The following is a 20,723-nucleotide window of genomic DNA, read 5'->3' on the forward strand; positions in this document are numbered from 1 at the left end:
CAGAAAATGCTTTACTGATGGTGTAATAATCTTATTTCAGGCAGTATTTTCACGACATCTGAATAAACAATGCCGCTTCAAATCGCTATTCAGCCATCATATTTAAAGACAGTTTTTCCTAAATTAACTCTGAGGGTCTTAGAGCTCATGTTGATTATGAGGTTACCTGGTTTTCGGGTAAGTTGTCCTGTCACTTAAATAATCAATGTCGTGTTACTGATCTATGTATATTAATATTACCTTCACAAAATAAGCCTCGTCAGTCACGAAGCGCAGTAATCATCGTATTCATGCTTCCTCCAGACTGTGTCATATAAAGGTTTGGGCACTTTTCGAAATGGAATGAACAGACGTAGCCTCACTTAACCACCTCAGCAAGACAAGTCTTTGCAAAACTAAGTAAAATAATTTGGCAGCAGTAGCAACAAGTGTCAAAAATACGTCACTAGTGAATAAGATATTCAGGATTTCCTCTTTAACCCGATCCTATCTTAAGTTCAAGCTGATGGTGACGTATTCCGCATTTACATTGTTTCTTGTTAGCTGCATTACTTTCTTTGGTTTCTCATAGTTACATCAGAACAAAAGATCAACTCATATATGAAAAAAAAAAAAAAAAAAAAAAAAAGGCGAATAAGAACGAACCTCAGGCTTACAGCCTGGAAAACTTGTCACTCTTTGATAGACTTGGCAAAAAAGACACACACAAAAAAGTTCAGTTTGCGATGCCTGAACACATTACAGAAGACTGGAAATCGTAGGCAGCGTGAAAGACAGATTGATTAAGATATTATTGCAAACTTTCTTTACTCACTGAATATCTCTTAATTCTGCCTGATGGTAAGGTCTCCTAGCTTTAGCCATTTTCATCGTAGCCAGTAAAACAATTGCTGGTTTGTCACTATAACACGATCGTCTTGAAGCTGATGACCAGTTATACCCCTGGGGGTAGGGGGGTTTCAAGAATACTCCCCCAGTATCCCTGCTTGTCGTACGAGGCGACTAAAAGGGTTGGTGGTGGGTTAGTGCCCCACCCCGTAAAAAGAACTAACTAAAAAAGCAAATAAAGCGCCTCGGACCCGGACGGACCATACGTTGACGACTAAGGAACGGACAAAGGACATTCTGAGAGTAGGAACGTGGAATGTGAGAGGAGTGAATGATGAAGTGAAAGAGAGAGAGATTGTCCAGATGCTTGAGGATGCAAAAGTGGATATATGTGGATTGACTGAAACTAAATGGAAAGGTGAAAGGATGAGAGAATGGGAATACGGTGTAGGTATATGTGCGGGAGTCAGTGAGAATGAGAGGGCAAGAGAGGGAGTATGTCTGATGATAAGCAAGAAGTGGAAGGAGAATATAAGAGAGTATGGAACAGTGGGTGCAAGGATTGTATGGGTGAGGATGAAAGTAGGTATACAAGCATGGGCGATTGTATGTGTGTATGCTCCAACAGAGGATCGAGTGGCAAGAGTGAAAGATGAGTTTTGGGCGAGAGTAGAAGCATGTATGGACAAGTTTGAGAGGAGCGAGAGAGAGTGCTGTTGATTGGAGACATGAATGGCAAAGTCGGGAATGTACGAGTGGATGGAGTGGTTGGTCAGTGGGGTGTGCCAGCGGAAGTAGATGGGAATGGTAGTGCTTTGGTGGACATCTGTGCTGGTAAGGGGTTGGCAATAGCCAACACCTACTTTCGTCATAAGATGATCCACCGGTATACATGGAGAGTAATGAGGAGGATGGATGGTGAACTTGTTGAACGAAAGGCAATGATAGACTACGTGTGTGTGGATGAGCGAATGAGAAGACAAGTGTTGGATGCAAGGGTGTGGAGAGGGTGGGGGAATGGAGTCTCGGACCATCACTTAGTGATGGCCAAGGTAGAGCTGCAAAGAAAGTGGTTGAGGAGGCGAAGGGGAAGACAGGAGGAAGCAGCTCCTGTGAGAAGAGTGGAGAAATTGCAAGATAGTGAGAAGAGGACAGAGTATAAGAGCATAGTGGAAGAAAGATTGGGAAGGTATGAGCTAGAGCAGATGGAAGGGGTGGAAGACGTATGTAAGATATTCACGGAAGAGATAAGCGCAGCGTGTGAGGCGGTTTGTGGAGTGAGGAGGAGATGCAAGTGTGTGCAAGGGACAGCATGGTGGAATGATGAGGTGAAACGAGCTGTGGAACAAAAGAAGAAGGCATATGGTGAATGGTTGGCGAGTAGAGGTAGGGGAGAAGATGAGAGAGAGAAGAGAGAGGTATATGTGAGCAGGAGAAGGGACGTTAAGAGACTGGTGAAGGAGAGTAAGAAGAAAGTGGATGAAGAGTTTGGGAGGAATCTGAGTGTGAAATGGAGGGAGAGTAAGAAATTGTTTTGGAAGGAGGTAAAGAAAGTAAGGCAGTGTGAAAGGGGAAATAGTAGGGGAGTGAAAGATAGGAATAACAGATTGTTGGTGGAGAAGAGAGAGAAATTGAGGAGATGGAAGGAGCACTTTGAGGATTTGTTGAATGTAGAGAGTGAGAGCAGTGTGAGTATAAGTGGTTGGGGAATGGCTGGGAAGAAGAGATGAGAGGAGGGAGGAAGAGATCAGTAGGTCGGAAGTAGTGGAAGCGATGAAGAAGATTAAGCTGGGAAAGGCCCCAGGAATTGATGGAGTGTGTGGTGAAATGCTTAGGTATGGGGGTGAGATTGTTGTGGAGTGGATATGGAAGTTGTGTAGATTGGCTTGGGAAGAGGGAAGGGTTCCAGAGGACTGGAAATCAGGTATAATTGTTCCTCTGTACAAAGGAAAAGGGGAGAGAGAAGTATGTGGTAACCATAGGGGTATTTGCCTTCTTAGTGTGACTGGTAAAATATATGGTAGAATACTCATTGATAGGGTTAGGCATATGACAGAGGAGCTAGTTGGAGAAGAACAAGGGGGATTTAGGAAGGGAAAAGGGTGTGTAGATCAGATATTTGTTCTAAGATGTTTAGTGGAGAAGTATCTAGAGAAGGGAAGGAAAGTGTACGCTGCCTTCATGGACTTGGAGAAAGCTTATGACAGAATAGATAGGAAAGGTATGTGGAAGGTACTAAGAATATATGGAGTGGAGGGGAAATTGTTGAGTGCTGTGAAGAGTATGTACGAGGGAGCTAGGGCTACGGTGCGAGTGGATGGTGAGTTGAGTGAGTTCTTTGATCTCAATGTGGGACTGAAACAGGTTGTGTAATGTCTCCATGGCTGTTTAATATATATATGGATGGGGTCGTAAAGGAGGTACAAGGTAGGGCAGTGGATGTGGGGGTGGCCCTAATGAATGAGGGTGAGATTTGGAAGCTTCCGGTGTTGCTGTTTGCTGATGATACAGTATTGTTGAGTGAAGATGAATGGGAGTTGCAAGGTTTGGTGAATGAATTTGGGACAGTGTGTAGGAGGAGGAAGCTGAAAGTTAATGTAAACAAAAAGTAAAGTTATGGTGTTTGAGAGGAATGAAGTCACAGAGTGTGCAGTGAGGTTGGATGGTGAGGATATGGAGAATGTGAGTGCATTCAAGTACTTGGGTAGTGTGATGAGTAAGGATGGAACTTTGGGGGATGAAGTACGTGAAAGGGTACAGCAGGGAAGGAAGGTTGTTGGCACACTGAAAGCAGTGATGAGAAATAGGAGGTGAGTATGGAAGTTAAGAAGTCACTGCATGATGGTATTGTGATCCCTACCCTGACGTATGGAAGCGAGGCGTGGACCTTGCAAGAGGGGAACAAGTCAAGAGTGAGAGCAGTGGAAATGAGTTACTTGAGAGGAGCATGTGGAGTGACATGGAGGGACAGGTTGACGAATGAAGAAGTGAAGGAACGTTGTGGGGTAGATGTGGATGTGGTTGAAAAGATTAGGAGAAATACACTGAGGTGGTTTGGACATGTGGAGAGGATGGAGAATGAAAGACTGACTAAGAGGGTGTATGTAGGTGAGGTGGAGGGAGGGAGAGGGAGGGGTAGACCGAGGGTGAGGTGGAGGGATGGAGTTGAGAGGTATATGAGGGAGGGGGGGGTGAGTTGGGGGGAGGGGAGTCAAATGGTGGGTGACAGAGTGACTTGGAGGCGTTTTGTCTGCGGCCACCCTTTGCGGGATTAGGGCGTCGGGCTATAGATAGATAGATAGATAGGATATAAAATTTACTGATGGACGGGTGGACTTCTTTTATTACTCGTATTTATGATCTTCCTTAATATGGGTATAATCATCCGGTGGGAACAAGAATGAAATGAAGAAGTATCTCACAAGCCATAACAGGAGAAGGTTCTAGGGTCAGGCATAAGATATTTATTTATTTATATATTTATATATTTTTCGGCCCAGAATTTCTCTTACCGCACTGGTATTGACACTGTCTACATTTCTATGGCCCCTTTGTCATTCCAGTACAATTGTACTTGACGTTCTCGTCTTACGGACAATTTGTCACCAGACGCCCTCATACGGTAAAGGATGGCCACATCCTAATCACCTCCATGTCACTGAGTCCTCTGTTGGCTGGTTGCTCTCTCTCCAACTGACCCCTCTCACCTTCAAGGAGTGTGCTAGGCTGATTCTGATGCTATATATATTGCCTATACAGTTCCCTTCATTTCACTAGTATCGACACCTTTTAATCCTTGATTCCGGTGATGAGTTTTTAGTTTATTCTTATTGTTCTCAAATTATTGTATTCAGCTTAAGAACGGCGGCTCATACATGATGCGGTTAGTGAAGGAGGTCTGTCATTAAGTGAACATGATTGATTTCGTGGTAGCAAAAGTAAACGAAAAATGTCAGGAGAATCAAGTGGGTTAATATTTTCAATCAATCCATCATCCAATCCTTTTATGCCCCATCAGCAGTGTAGGAGACCGGCATCAGGCTACTTGATACCAACATATTTGAAGGTCAGGGTGACCAGCCTCACTCTTCCCTGAAAGGAACTATTTGAGCAATGAACCTCATCCATTCTTGGATATAATCTTTACAGGACCCATCGGGTTAGAGTGCCTTAACCCACTAAACCGCCAGACGTCATTTTGCTGCATGGTTGTCACCAAGAGTAGTAAATGTTTTCCTTGCTTACAGTAAACTGTTTAGCTTGTCACTCAGTGTACAGTAGAATCACCTTCAGGCAACACTACACTGTACTCAAGGACACACGATGGTTTGATGACAAGGTGTTGGCATGGTGGCCTGCGTGTCTTCAAAATGTAGCATTCAGATTCAAGCAGTGGGGACACTAATCACTCTCAGGACTCACTCTATATCACACTCAAAATTGTATGGCCCATTCCTATCACTTTCGGGATCTGATCACTCACTCCTATGACTCTCAGGATCATCTGACTCACTATTATCAGTTTGAGCGTCTTGTGACTCACTGTTATCACTTCGAGGATACTATGAATCACTTTTAGCACTAGCAGGATCCTGTGACTCACCTGAAGGATCCTATGACTACTGTTAGCACTTGCAGAATCCTATGACTCACTTTTACAACTTTGAGGACACTATGACTGATTGTTAGGACTTGCAGGATCCTATGATTCACTGTTAGCACTTGCAGGATCCTATGATTCACTGTTAGCACTTGCAGGATCCTATAGCTGACTCTTAACACTTTTAGGATCTTCTGACTCAATTTATCATTTTCAGGATTCAGTGACTCACTCTTATCACTTTCAGGATCCTATGACTTACTGTTATCGCTTTCAGGATCCTATGACTCATTTGTATCACTTGCAGGATCCTACGACTCACTTTTATTATTCTCTGGATTTTGGGTCTCAGCTGAATAAAATCAGCTAAAATACATTTCAAGAGTTACTGCGATTGCGAAATGATTAATGGTGACAAAATCAACAATCTAAAATCCAATTACTTACTGTCAGCTGAATAAATCTTTCTTGAGTTTGGTAGCATACAGTTATAGAGTTGGCCCAACCCTGAAGGAGTTAGTGCTTATTTGTAAACTGTCCTTTCTTATCCTTCGACAGGCTGGCATCCTATCGGTTGCTGCACACACACACACAAGCACACACCGTTATTGGAACACATGGACTTTCACATGTCGCGCCAGACACCCCGTAACCATTGGTACTTCGTCAGCACGAGGAGAGCTTACGTCTGGCTGCCACTTTCCCTCCAGGGGTAGTGTCTGCTCGTGCAGCGAACCTATTAATCCTCAAAGCTAGTCAGGCTTAAAAGGAAAGAGGAGTTCTGTCATTTATATATGGTATCAATCAATAAATAAATTAATCAGTTATTTAATTATTGTCTATTTATCTTTATCAGTCTATCTTTCTGGCTATGTCGGTCTGTTTATCTGTCTATGTATAAATCTGTTCATCTAACTCTGTGTCTATTTATCGATCGATCGATCTATCTATCTGTCTGTCTATCTATCTATCTATATATGGATATGGAACCTCTGTGGTACAGTGGCAGAGTGTGCGTTTCATACACGGGTGAGCCAGGGTTCGCGCCCCGCCAGGGTAATAAACTTTGGGAGTGTTCACCCAGCCACGTACTGCATTGGTGGACACAAGGGGTGCTGTGGTGGAACCAGTGTCGCTTACTGTAAAGTATGCTTGCACCCAGTCGGCTTGCGTGGGTCGATTACACTTGGTTCACAGACTACACACACATCCAAAGCCACTACAACACTACAATCACACTTAAAAGCACTTCTCACCCTACATACAATCTCTACCAGACAGCCTAAGCCACTTGGTAGATACATTGGCTGTTTCGTCCCGACTTCGATCGGGATAGGCCGGTCCTGCATTGGATACTCAAACGGCTGATGATGATATATATATATATATATATATATATATATATATATATATATATATATATATATATATATATATTGTTACATAGCCTATGATTTCATCATCCTTTGTGTAATTTTAACGCACAGTATGCTGCATGTTTGATCACGAGCGTGTTCTGCCTCAGTCCCCCCTTCTACCGTTATAGTAGAGTAAGTCGTCCTTTCTGTTGTTCAGAGTAGGATTGTCAGCTCTTTGTCCCCTATGGCTTCATTTGCGCGTCCTTCTTACAAGTTGTATCAAGCTCTGCTGCCCCCTATATAATGAGATCAGTCTCTGCATTATTGCCACATAGATCTACTCCTCATTTTGCTCACATCTCTGTCCTCCCCTGTACAGTTGTTATTATTGTGAGTGCTCAGGAAGTCTCCAACCATCTAGCAGCTGTGTGTAATTTGAGTATAACTGTTGTTGCATTTTTTCTTGGACTGTGTAACATAAGGTTAGTTCTTAGGCCTAGTAAGGTTTTTGTAATTTATGTAAGGTTCTTATTGTCAGCCATCATTAATAATATTTTGTATCTGTAATAATATATCTGGCATTGCCTGCGTATTATCTGGTATCTCATTTTAACAGGGCTGACTTAGATAAATTTACTCATGCTAATTTCGTGTTAATAGAGGCTACAGTATTGCAGTTAACCATATATTTAACCTGTCTTTTGCCATTACATTATCATTATGAGTCCTGAATGTTTTGTTGTTAGTTTGAGCATTAAACTTTAACTTGTAATTTTACCTAACTCTTTTGTTTTGAACCTGGAACTTTACGGGACAGTAGTGATTTTTAGTATTCTCACTTAAAGTGTACATTACCTTTCTCTGTTCCGTAACATAAATTTGGCGACCTCTTATCAGGATATTCAGGATATTATCATAAGGATATTGCTTGATATTTTGTGACTGTGATTTATTCATGATGTCTACTATTGCTACACTTGATGAAGCCAAAGATTTTTTGTCAAATGTGCAAACAGTGTGTGATGTAGAAAACAGAACAAAGAATGAACTTAAGCTTGTTGCTCAACAATTGGGAATTGCAGTTCACTATCATCATTCTAAAAATCAAATTGTTGACATGATTAATAAGAGCTTGTTTAATGTAGCTCCTCCAAATGAGCAAACGCAGATTGAAATAGCTAAGTTACAGCTAGCCCTGCAGGAGGCTTGTGTTAAGGAGGCTGAATTTCAAGCAAATGCTAAGGAGGCTGAATCTCAGGCTCGGATTCAGGAGGCACAGATACAGGCTCAGGCACAAATTAAACTAGCTAGGATTCAGGCAGACCATGAGTATCGCATAAAACAAGGTGGAACTGGATCATCTAGCTCTGATGATTTTGATGTGGCTAAAAATGTTAAACTTGTCCCACCTTTTAATGAATCTGATTTAACAAAGTATTTTCAGTTGTTTGAGGGGGTAGCTACAGATTTTAATTGGCCCAAAGAGTATTGGCCAGTACTCCTTCAAACTGTTCTCACCGGTAAAGCTCAAGTAACTTATGAATCTTTGCCTCAGGATCAATCTGATAATTATGATGTAGTTAAGAGCTTGATTCTTAAGGCCTATGAGCTTGTTCCTCAAGCCTATAGAGTAAAATTTAGGACAACTTACAAGCAAGATAAGCAATCCCATGTTGAGTATGCAAAAATCAAAGAAGATCTGTTTGAGCAGTGGTTAAATTCTAAGAATGTGGATTCTGATTTTGGTAAATTTAAGCAGATGATTTTGCTGGAGGACTTCAAGAGGTGTGTTAATAAAGATGTAAGCCTATATCTTGATGAGAGAAGAATAGATAATTTGTCTGATGCTGCAGTTTTAGCTGATGAATATGTTCTCACTCACAAGAGATATTCTAGAGAAAAAGGGAAAGCTGAGTGTAAGTACGTTGCCTCTACTCAGCGTACAGGTAACAGGAAAGAGAATAAAGATGATGTTTCTCAGGAAGTAAATACCAGCTTCACCTCTAGATTTCAGAAAAGTAAATGTACTTATTGTAGTAAGCTTGGTCATACTACGGAGAGATGTTTCAGGAGACAGCGTGATGTGAACAAAAAGGAGTCTTTAAATATTCAGTCAATTGGTCTAGTGTCCACCCTTGAGAGTTCCCATAATTCTTTAACTGAGTTAACTGAACCTGTTTTGAGGGGTAACTTAAATTCTCATGATGGAGCTCCTCTTTTGAGCAGTAACGTGGGTGACACTCTCAAGAGTTCATGTGCTAATTTCCTGTCTGATGGTTTTGTCAGTCCTCTGGACAGTAATGACAGGAAATCAGTTAAAATATATCGTGATACAGGTGCTTGCCAATCCCTTATGCTGACCAGTGTTCTAGGCTCTAATGTTAATTCCTCTGATGAAACTGTAATCTTACAAGGCATAGGGAATAATTACTTCTCTGTCCCTCTGTGCAGAGTGAATTTAGAGTCTGGTTTTGTTAATGGTTCCGTTATGGTTGGGTTGGTTGAGACACTCCCAATGTCAGGTGTAACTTTCTTACTTGGAAATGATATTGGTGGAAGTCAAGTGTGTCCAGCTCCTCAGTTGTCTAGTGAGCCAGTGGCTGCGTCCCAGGATTGTGATGTCCCTGATGTGTTCCCTAGTGCTACTAGGGCTAAGTCTAAAGGTACTGGTGATTTAGAGGATAATGATGATGATGATGTTATCCTAGCTGACACTTTTTTTGCTAATTTGGAACACTCACCAGATGAGGTAGTACCCCGTAGTGTTGATAATTTGTCTCATCAAGAGTTGGTTGAGTTGCAGGTTGCTGACCCTGAGTTGAAAGGTCTAGCTAACTCTGCTTGCAGTGAGGAAGAGTCAGCTGGTGCTTCTACTTGTTATTATATAAAGTCAGGAGTACTTATGAGGAAGTGGAGACCCCCAACAGCATCAGCCGACTGTGAATGGGAGGTTGTACATCAAGTTGTCATCCCTCGTGTTTGTAGGCAGGATATCATTAGAGTGGCTCATGATTCCAGTTTGGCAGGACACCTTGGAGTGAGGAAGACTGTGGCACGCATTTTGAAACACTTCTACTGGCCAGGTATCTTTAGGGATGATTCCTGGTATTGTAAGTCTTGTCACACCTGTCAAGTTGTGGGGAAGTGTAATCAGACCGAAAAGGTTGCACCTCTAGTTCCCATTCCTTCTTTTGAGGCGCCTTTCACCCGTGTGTTGGTGGATATTGTGGGCCCTCTTCCTAAGACTTCTTCAGGATTTTCTTATGTGTTGACCCTGATTGATATGGCTACTCGTTATCTTGAAGCCATTCCACTTAGAAATATCTCAGCAAAGAACGTGGTTAAGGAAATGCTAGGGTTCTTCACAAAGTTTGGTCTGCCCAAGGAGGTACAGTCAGACCGGGGAAGTAATTTCATGTCAAACGTTTTCAAGCAGTCTCTGAAAGAGTTGGGCATCACCCAGATCACGTCTTCAGCTTACCATCCCCAGACCCAAGGAGCGTTGGAGAGATATCATCAAACACTCAAATCGATGCTCAAGAAATACTGTTTGGAACATCAGAAAGACTGGGATAAAGGTCTTCCATTTGTTGTGTTTGCCGCAAGAGAATCTCCAAATGAATCACTGGGCTTCTCACCTTTTGAACTACTGTTTGGCCATGAAGTAAGAGGACCCCTTAAGTTACTCAAGGAATGCTGGCTGTCGGAGGAAGATGACGTCAACCTGCTGGAGTATGTGATGAAGTTCAAAGAACGGCTGTCCACTGCTTTACAGTTGGCGAGAGAGAATTTAGGAGCTGCTCAGGAGAAGACGAAGACTTGGTATGATAAGAAGTCCAAGTTACGCCACTTTCAGCCAGGAGATCAGGTTTTGATTCTGCTACCGGTTCATGGGCAACCTCTTCAAGCCAAGTTCAGTGGTCCTTATTTCGTGGAGAAGAAACTCAGTGATGTCAACTATGTCATCGCCACACCAGATCGTAGAAAGAACAAGCAACTATGTCACATCAACATGCTAAAGTTATATCACAGGCGGGACGAAAATAATCCAGTCTGCACTGTAGCTGTTCCACCCGAGTCTGCAAGTGAAGCTCTCCCATGCAGTATGAGCCTGAGTGATAGTTTGGGGAAGAATCCTGATATCATGAATGATCTCCAGACTAAGCTTTCTCATCTACCTCCCGAGGAAAGGCAGGAGTTTTCGGCATTACTGCAGGAGTACCCGCAAGTGTTCCGTGCCACTCCAGGAAGAACCACTGTGTTGATGCATGATGTCGATGTTGGAGACGCAAAGCCAATTAAATTGCCTCCTTACCGTGTGAACCCAGTGAAAGTTCCTCTCATCCAGAAGGAGCTTGGCTACCTGTTGGACCACAAGATGAATGAGCCCTGTCAGAGCGAGTGGAGTTCTCCTGTCACTCTAGTCCCTAAGCCAGGTGGGTCACAGCGGCTTTGCATTGACTACAGACGTGTTAATCAGATAACCAAAACAGACACTTACCCTCTCCCTCGCGTGGAAGATTGCATAGACAAGATCGGAAAGGCTAGGTACATAAGTAAGTTTGATTTGTTAAAGGGATACTGGCAAGTACCTATGACTGAACGTGCTAGGGAGATCTCATGTTTTGTAACACTAGGAAAGACTTTTGCATGTTCTGTAATGCCATATGGTATGAAGAATGCACCAGCCACATTTCAGAAGCTCATGAATGTTGTAACAGAGGGTTTGGCAGGGTGTGTTGTTTATATTGATGTATTAATCTTCAGTGACAACTGGAAAGATCACCTATGCCATGTCAGTAAATTTCTTGAGCGTTTGGTTCATGCTAATCTTGTAGCTAATTTATCAAAGTGTGAGTTTGGTCAAGCTAAAGTTCAGTACTTTGGGTACGTAATTGGTGATGGACATGTTGCACCACCAGCAGCTAAGGTTCAGGTTATAAGTGATCTTCCCAGACCTAAAAGTAGGAAAGAGCTACAAAGATTTTTGGGAATGGTAGGTTATTACAGGAGATTTGTTCTTAACTTTTCTATTCTTGTATCACCACTTACAGACCTACTGAAAAAGGGAGTTAAATTTGTCTGGACCGATAACTGTGAATCCTCTTTCAACAAACTTAAAGCTATCCTATTAAGTCAGCCAGTGCTCGCTACTCCAAATTTTGCTAAGCCTTTTAAGATGTCTGTTGATGCAAGTGATACAGGAGCTGGGGCTGTTTTGCTGCAAGAGGATGATCAGGGTATTGAACACCCTGTATCTTATTACAGTAAGAAGTTCACTCCACCTCAAAAGAACTACTCTACTATTGAAAAAGAGCTTTTGGCCTTGATTTTGGGTTTACAGCATTTTTCATTTTATTTGTGTTCTGGTTTTGACCCCATAGTCATTTATACCGATCATAACCCACTGAAATTCCTTAGTAAGTTTCAAGATAAAAATCAGAGATTGACAAGATGGAGTCTACTTCTTCAGGAGTATTCATTAGACATACAACATGTCAAGGGGAAAGAAAATGTTATTGCAGATTGCTTATCTAGACTTTAGACAGATTGTTTTAGAGTAATAAGAAATTTCCTTTGTAAATTTCTTTTTCTTTGTGGGGAGGTGTTACATAGCCTATGATTTCATCATCCTTTGTGTAATTTTAACGCACAGTATGCTGCATGTTTGATCACGAGCGTGTTCTGCCTCAGTCCCCCCTTCTACCGTTATAGTAGAGTAAGTCGTCCTTTCTATTGTTCAGAGTAGGATTGTCAGCTCTTTGTACCCTATGGCTTCATTTGCGCGTCCTTCTTACAAGTTTGATCAAGCTCTGCTGGTCCCTATATAATGAGCTCAGTCTCTGCATTATTGCCACATAGATCTACTCCTCATTTTGCTCACATCTTTGTCCTCCCCTGTACAGTTGTTATTATTGTGAGTGCTCAGGAAGTCTCCAACCATCTAGCAGCTGTGTGTAATTTGAGTATAACTGTTGCTGCATTTTTTTTTTTTGGGACTGTGTAGCATAAGGTTAGTTCTTAGGCCTAGTAAGGTTTTTGTAATTTATGTAAGGTTCTTATTGTCAGCCATCATTAATAATATTTTGTATCTGTAATAATATATCTGGCATTCACTGAGTATTATCTGGTATCTCATTTTAACAGGGCTGACTTAGATAAATTTACTCATGCTAATTTCGTGTTAATAGAGGCTATTGCAGTTAACCATATATTTAACCTGTTTTTTGCCATTACATTATCCTTATGAGTCCTGAATGTTTTGTTGTTAGTTTGAGCATTAAACTTTAACTTGTAATTTTACCTAACTCTTTTGTTTTGAACCTGGAACTTTACGGGACAGTAGTGATTTTTAGTATTCTCACTTAAAGTGTACATTATCTTTCTCTGTTCCGTAACAATATATATATATATATATATATATATATATATATATATATATATATATATATATATATATATATATATATATATATATATATATATATATATATATATATATATATATATATATATATATATATATATATATATATATATATACGACTTTAACCATGGCCATGTTCGTAGTCTTTCCTACCAAGATAACGTCTTCGATCATGCTACAAATCTGATGACGTACTGGTACCATATATTCTTGCTAACCTCAAAAGCATGTTATTATCTCACATCGCAGTATACGAAGTCCGTTCAGTTAATAATATAATTGCATCAACTAGAAAAGGCGAAATTAATTGCTGGATGTTTGTGGGTTGGGGAAATAGTGATAAAAACTGTCAGAAGCGTGTAGAAATTCTTGTAATAGCTGTTGGTGGCTGATCTTAAATAAAAATGCTGGTGGCAAATTGTGGAGAAAGGGAAAGACATAACAGGTGAAACATTTTTATAAATCACGTCAGTGAAACACTGAAGATGAATCAGTGGCAAGAGAAAAATTATCAAGAAATACAGAAATGGAAATGTAGAGATATGAAGACTGGGCACAAATAGCTGAAGGATGCAATCATGACAAATAAAGAATCGCAGCTTGCATTTGCGTCTTTTTATGCAGTTATTTCATGGCAAAATTTGTAAGACATTACTGATTCCCACGTTCGTTTTTCATTCCGTGAGATTTTTATAATGGTGGATTCCATTTCATTTCTGTTTACCATACTAAATCTATTATTCTTAAAATAATATTGATGGTTTATACAATCGGGCTTTTTAAGCCATTTTTACTGATTGCAACTTTAGGGTTGTATAGTAATTCAGATTATTTATATTTTCTGTCTTCCGTAATTACTCTGAGAGTGACGTTTAAGAGGAACCTACTGTACACGTGGGTATATTATGTACTATGGGTTGAGCAGCTGCAGGGTCCACCAAGAAGCCAAACATCGTACTTCCTTTAATATTTCCATGGGAAGGACTCTGGTCCGAGCCAGGTGAGGTGCTGTCTAACACAGAACATACTCCCAACACTACATTGGGTACCTAAATAACATCCCTCCTCCTCCTCCTCCTCCTCCTCCACCTGCTTAACAAACAAATCTATAGCCAATAACCACCACTGCCATCCAAAACCATCATTCAAAATGCATCCTTCGTTAATCACCACCAGACACACTTCTCAGATACTACCAGACTCACGGAGACACGACTGCACATAGCCAGTGCGCAAAGTGGTCACCACTCATCCCTGCCAGAATACCAACAGCAAATACAACTCACAATAATCCATGATACCTACATGGCAGTGCAGCCTTCCTACCCTCCACACCAAAACACACTTACCTTATGCACTCTACTGTCGCAACCCAGACTATCTTTCAACAAAACCTCAACAATAGACAACTGGTAGGAATCAGTTGATGTAGCTAGTTCCCTGTGGTCGACTAGGTTCATGACTGGATGAGTCCGGAATTACATCAGCAAGGAGAATTATATTACAATTAGTATGGTCTATCCTAGATACTGTCAGACGACTTTGTTTAGCTCAGAAGGGGTCCCTAACTAGTGTAGAGGTTAATACGGTCCCCAATGGTCGATAGGCAAAAAAAATAAATAAATAAATAAAAAATAATCATATACCCTTAAACAGTACACCTGGATCTGTGAGACCCGGCCACTTTTTGCCACTTACTGGTTCAGCAACTACTATATGCTAGAGACCTCTGTCCTTCCCAATAGCTTCCTAAGTTTGGATGCCCATGCTAAAGGTGGCTGTGTGGTTTTCCAGGTCTCCTAAAGTATAACACACTAAAGTCGTGGTCGGGTCTGTGAGACCCAGGTGTCCTGGATAGGGGGGGCTGAAATTTACTGTTGTGTGATGCAAATTTTTTCACCCTGTGAATTGCCCTCTCCACACCACGAAGACCCTTCATGCCACTAGCTTTGACAGCAGTGTGAGCATCATTGTGTTGTTTCTTTTCGTATGGGGTCCATGTAAACAGAAGCGGTACATTTTTCAAAAATTTGCCTAAAATGCTTTAAATATGTTAATTTTAATTGTATATTCATTATTGCATAGTAAATTGAACCAAAAAAGGTTGTAGGTTGGTCAAAGATTCAGTAAATAAAACACAATTTTTTTTTTTTTTTCTATTTGGTGGGTCTGTGAGACCCAGGTGTCGTAATGGTGTATAGGCGCAACTAGGTGTACTGTTTCAGGGTTAACCCGAAAAGTTTGAAAAGTATCCACTAAGCTCAATAAAATCGCTTGGATATAGGAAGAACAAGATGGGAGAGATGTCACCATAGGGAACGGACTGAATTCTGGCGTCTGTATCCTTGATGTTTTCATAAGTCTGGAAAATTTTGAGGATCATTTTTCTTTAATTTCAGTTTGAATTTGAATCCATTTAGTGCTCAATCTGCTGTTGTCTTTAAAATCTGACATTAACACACCTATGCTCAAACACCAAGAGCGAGTGTTATGTTTTGATAGGTATGTTTGTTTCTGTCTGTCTATGAGGCTGAGCTGGCGTAATAACTCAAACAACTTGTATCCGATTTAAAGAAAATTTGGTGGAAGTGCTGATGAACAACCAGTAAATAACTTTTTTTTTTTTTTTTTTACAATAGTTCAGAGATCAAGGTCACAGGGTTGGGTCAATGTGTGACCTAACAAAGCCAGCTTAAGCAGTTTTTATCCAGATTAGACCAAATTTAGGGGAAGATTTGCGGGAATGCCAAGAACAGAGTGATTAAGTTTTGAGAAGGAAGGTCAAAGACAAGGTGAAAATTTTGACGTGTGTGTGTGTGTGTGTGTGTGGAGCGAAATAAAGTTTTTATCCCATTTTTACAAAACCTGGTGGAAGGGTGAAGATCAGACTCACAGGCCAAGACCAACTTAACCCTTTAACTACTAGAAAACAATCCTTTTCTTCTAAAATGCTTGTTAAGAAGTAGGAATTGCAAAAGTGCATAGAAAAGAGATGAAAAAAGAACATAAACATGAAAGCGTTCAGGATGGGAGGAGATTTGGAGACCTATACCCATTACTACATTCCGCAAGCTACAAGTGTGTGGCTAAAGCGTGGAATGTAGTAATGGGTGCAGGTCTCCATATCTCCTCCCATCCTGAATACTCTCTTGCTTCTGTGCTTTTTTCATTTCTTATCTGTGCGCTTTTGCCATTCCAACTTCTTAACAATAATTTTAGACGATTCTTTTGTTTTTTTGTTTTATGATCTTGTGGAAGTAAAATTATGCATAAAGCTAATGTTAAATTTGGATTGTTACATGTATAGCATACTGCAAAACTAACACGAGGGTGAAAAGCAGTGTTTTGGTACGTTCCTTAACTGTAAGCGAGCTATAGCTAACCTATGTTGTGAAAAATGGCATACTGACGGGTGACTGTGATCCTGTTTTGAGGCCGTAACTCGCGAACAGTAATCTGACTGCTTTTCTAAACATAAAAAGAAACATCTACACTTGACAAGCAACGTTTTGTATACAGCACGGTTGAGGACTCCTTTTAGTTTTTGAGTTATGGCTGATGAGGAAGAAAGAAAGAAAGAACAAATCAGTATTGCCTCTCTGTGGTTCAATTTTGCGGCTCCTACAAAGGTTAGCAGGACTTGTGAGTAATTTTGCACTTGAATAGCGAAGGGTTTTAGTTCATAAGCTTAGAACTGGGCTTTGCAACTTCTTTCACGCAAATGCCCTATAGTACAGGATGCCATTTTGAACTTGTGCCATTGCTACTTATGGAGTGCTACTGCACTCCATGATGAGTGTTTCTCATAACTGAATATAATCATCGAGTGCACAAAAAAAAAAAAAAAAATCCATCAAAGATTTTAAAACTGTCAGTTAGAATATACCTCAGCCTTAAAATCGTCTCGTGTTAGCTTGAGTAGAATGCCCGAATATATCAGTTGTTGCTAAAGCAATAAACAGTTTTTACTCAACTAACCCTCTCGTTATTAATCGATACAGGCTGCGTCCAACAGAGCGCTAGTACCTGGGACAGTCCTGGGCGCCCAAGAACACACACTGAGACCCCCCACCCCCCCGTCACTGGGCTATTCTCGCGCACTCAGTTCATAAACAGTTTATCCTCACACGCTTATTTATGTTTCAATTATTTTTTTTTTTTCACATTAATCCTGAAATTAATGTACTTGCTTATGGTGTTGTAAAATAAGACCCGAGTGTAAATTATGTCTTAATATATTTTTTACTTCATTTTTTTTCTTAAAAATATAATATTTATGGTTAATGTTACTGAGAAAAAGTTATAGGGAATATATCTGGATACATTTTGGTGTATAAAGAATTACTGATGGTCAGTTTGGGCCGATTTTACGGAGCGCGAAAGGAAATGATCTTAAGCTTGAGCAAGGCTCGTAGCACACTGACTGGGGCAGTGGGGTGGCGCTGGGTGCGGGGTGGGTTGAGCGTGGCAGAGGAATACACGGGGACACAAGTAGTGGTTTGTTCTCTCCCAGAAATGGATGCAAAATCATTTCATAACAGTACAACAGGGGCCATTTCATTCGACGCAACCGGCGTCGAATGGTAAGGTAACGAGCAGTTGAAATATGTGCAGATGCAGCCTGTGTCAAATGGTAATGAGTGCATGAAATCTGATCCTCACCCATAAACACCAAAGGGCTAAGACCAAACTTTGTAGATGGGTTGGGATAGGGTTAGAATAAGGCGGTCCGAGTTTGAGCACAATCAATCTCAAGGTCACCAGAAAAGGCAAAAGTCTGGTATAGGGCAATTTCGACTAAAACAGTTTTGATATGATTTGAAGTAAACTTGGTGGAAGTATTGAGGGTCAGGCAATAATAAAAATAAAAGTTTGACAACTATCGGTCAAAGGTCAAGGTCACAGGGCAAGGTCAAAATTCAACTCTTATAAAAGTGTGTACATAAAATAACTATAATAGTTTTGATCTTACCCAGACGAAACTTACTCGATGAGTTGCGGATCGCCCAAAAGTTTGAGCTATTGTTTTTAGAACAATAGGTCAGAGGTGAAGGTCACATGCCAAACACCACTCAAGCAGTTTTTATCCAGTCTAGGCTAAGCTTTGTGGAATGGTTCAGCTTAACACCGGGATAAAGAGACACAACCTTCAAAGCAATCACTCAAAGTTCATGGCTGCTGTGGATAGTCAAAAATCAGAGTTACTGGGCAAAGTCAGTTCATACAATTTTATTTAATCTGAAGGGTTAGGCAGAACGAAGGGTTAAGGGTTAGGCCAGAATGAAATAATTGAGCTTTGATAAAAATCTGTTGAAAGTGAAGGTCACCGGGCAGTCAAATATTATGCCATTGTATTAGGTGGCTGGGGCGGGTGTTACATTCTTAGTACTCCATCTATTTTTGAAAAATTTTATTTAAATTATTTTTCTAGGTATTCCTCCTTGGACCATTTTTATTTCCTGTTCTAATTCTACTGTTTGTGGTATTTCTGTTTCCTTCTACTAAGCCACCCATGTATTATTTTCTGTTCTTGCGTTTTTAAACATCGTCTTCTAAAGTCTGGGTTCTCTTCTATTTTGTTCTTAATGATGCTAGTGTCAGTTAATTTCCATTTACTCATTTTGGCCATTGGTATGTAGTTGGTTGGTGTCCACAAAACTGACTAGAAGTTGCATTCTTTTGGCACTGGAATAATCACGGCCTTTTATCCAAAGTAATCATCATGCATATTATGCTACCATATTCTCTTTTATACTATTTGCATATATTTTTGTAACACATACCATGCCTCAGTAACGTATAGGAAGATAATATGCGTAATGTGCGAAATATATCTGACATAAAAGCAAAATGAAGCCTCATATGCCACGAAAGGTACGAGTATAGTACCGAGTGGTCCTGCTTTCGATCGCACACGAGGGTCATTTAGTCATAAAGTGCTACACAACTCGGGGGGAAAAAAAAAAAAAAAAAAAAAAACAGGTAGATCTACCATCTGTTTGCTGCAGACACCTTAATCCATAAAGGGTGGCCACAAGCAAATCACCTCATGTCACCCTTTCCTCCACCAATAGGCTGCCTTATCTAAAATTTTAGCCTTCTTCTTTAACTCGTACATTTCCGCCGTCGTTATGGTGCCGACAGTACGAAATGTCTCCATTAATCCCAGGGACGTGATGGTGCCGACAGCAAAATTCGAGCGTTGTAGCTCTTCTCAAACTGCTTTAATTTAGCTAATTTTTTGCTAAGGAGTAGCTTAATGTATTGGCAACACTGTGTCCATGCAGTTGTAATACTGAGTTTGGTAACTGGTTCTGAGTGGGTGGATAAAATCAGTGTGCCACTGTCCGTCATAGCGCTAGGATGTAACGAAATCACGCCATTTTTCCGCATCATTTGGGCTGGAGGAGGCTGTTGAAATTGTCACATGGACCCTTCTGTCCCTTCATTTAGTGATTCTTCAGAAGAGAAAGACTTGGATGACTATTCCGGGGAGAAATATGAGCCAGTGGAGGACACTGAGAAAGGGGAATCTCCCATTCCCATCCCCCCTCCCCGTTCTCTCTCATCCCGCCCAGCTGGGTGGGAAAACGTTGCTCACGGCTTAGGAAACGGGGCTAAAAACGTGACGGACGGCCATCCTGCTCTTATTTGTCCTAGAAGGAGTACTTTTTTTTGCTTTTCCTTGATTTTATATGTCCTTTTGGATTGTTTTATGCAATAAAAATTTCTTCCGTTTCTGGTCTGGGATTGGGTGGGTATAAAATTCCCATAATGCCTGGGATGGTACAGGTTAATAATACATCTCTGTTCCATCCTTCTGTCTCATCCTTTGTCTCTCCCTCCCCCTACCCCTTCCATCTCATTCACATACACTTTCATAGTCAATTTATCACTCTCCATTATCTCTGCAAGGCCTTAATCCATCGCATGAAAGGCCTTAAACCATTGCATAAAAGTGCTCTAAGTACTTTTTAAAAATGTGTTGCAAGTTCTTCCCTTTCCACTCTTTCTTGTTACCCGTCCCCGGCCCAGAGGGGCTCGGGGACGGGTATTGTTTTCACTCAGCTTGTCTGTTTTCCTGTTTGTCTGTCTGTTAACAACTATACTGGAAAACTACTGATGCGATTTTGACTAATATTACATGGATGATGGGACGGGCTATGACCTAATCACTTGGCTAAATTTTGGGCCAAACTGTGCCAAGGCCCAGGCTGTAGGCCAAAAAATGTAAAAAAATGGGAACGGGTAATTTTTTTTTTTTCCGCCATAACTCCTTTCAGATTCGTTATATCGGCGTGAAACCAAAATCTACAGGTGCATCTTTAAAAGCTGAAACCTATAGCATGCCTTATTACATCAGGGAGGTCACCCCACTTAGCGGTAGGGGAGTCAATGTCAGGTGAGTCGGGCCTAAAATTTCAAATGAGCCTAAGATCGTCAATTTTCACCCAATTTACTCAAAATATGACATGTGACATCTTTGACTAGATATCCTATTGTGTTTATA

Source organism: Coenobita brevimanus, chromosome 104 (genome assembly GCF_032717465.1).
Source record: "Coenobita brevimanus isolate Jiangsu-jjx chromosome 104, ASM3271746v2, whole genome shotgun sequence".
In the NCBI taxonomy this organism is placed as follows: Eukaryota; Metazoa; Arthropoda; class Malacostraca; order Decapoda; family Coenobitidae; genus Coenobita; species Coenobita brevimanus.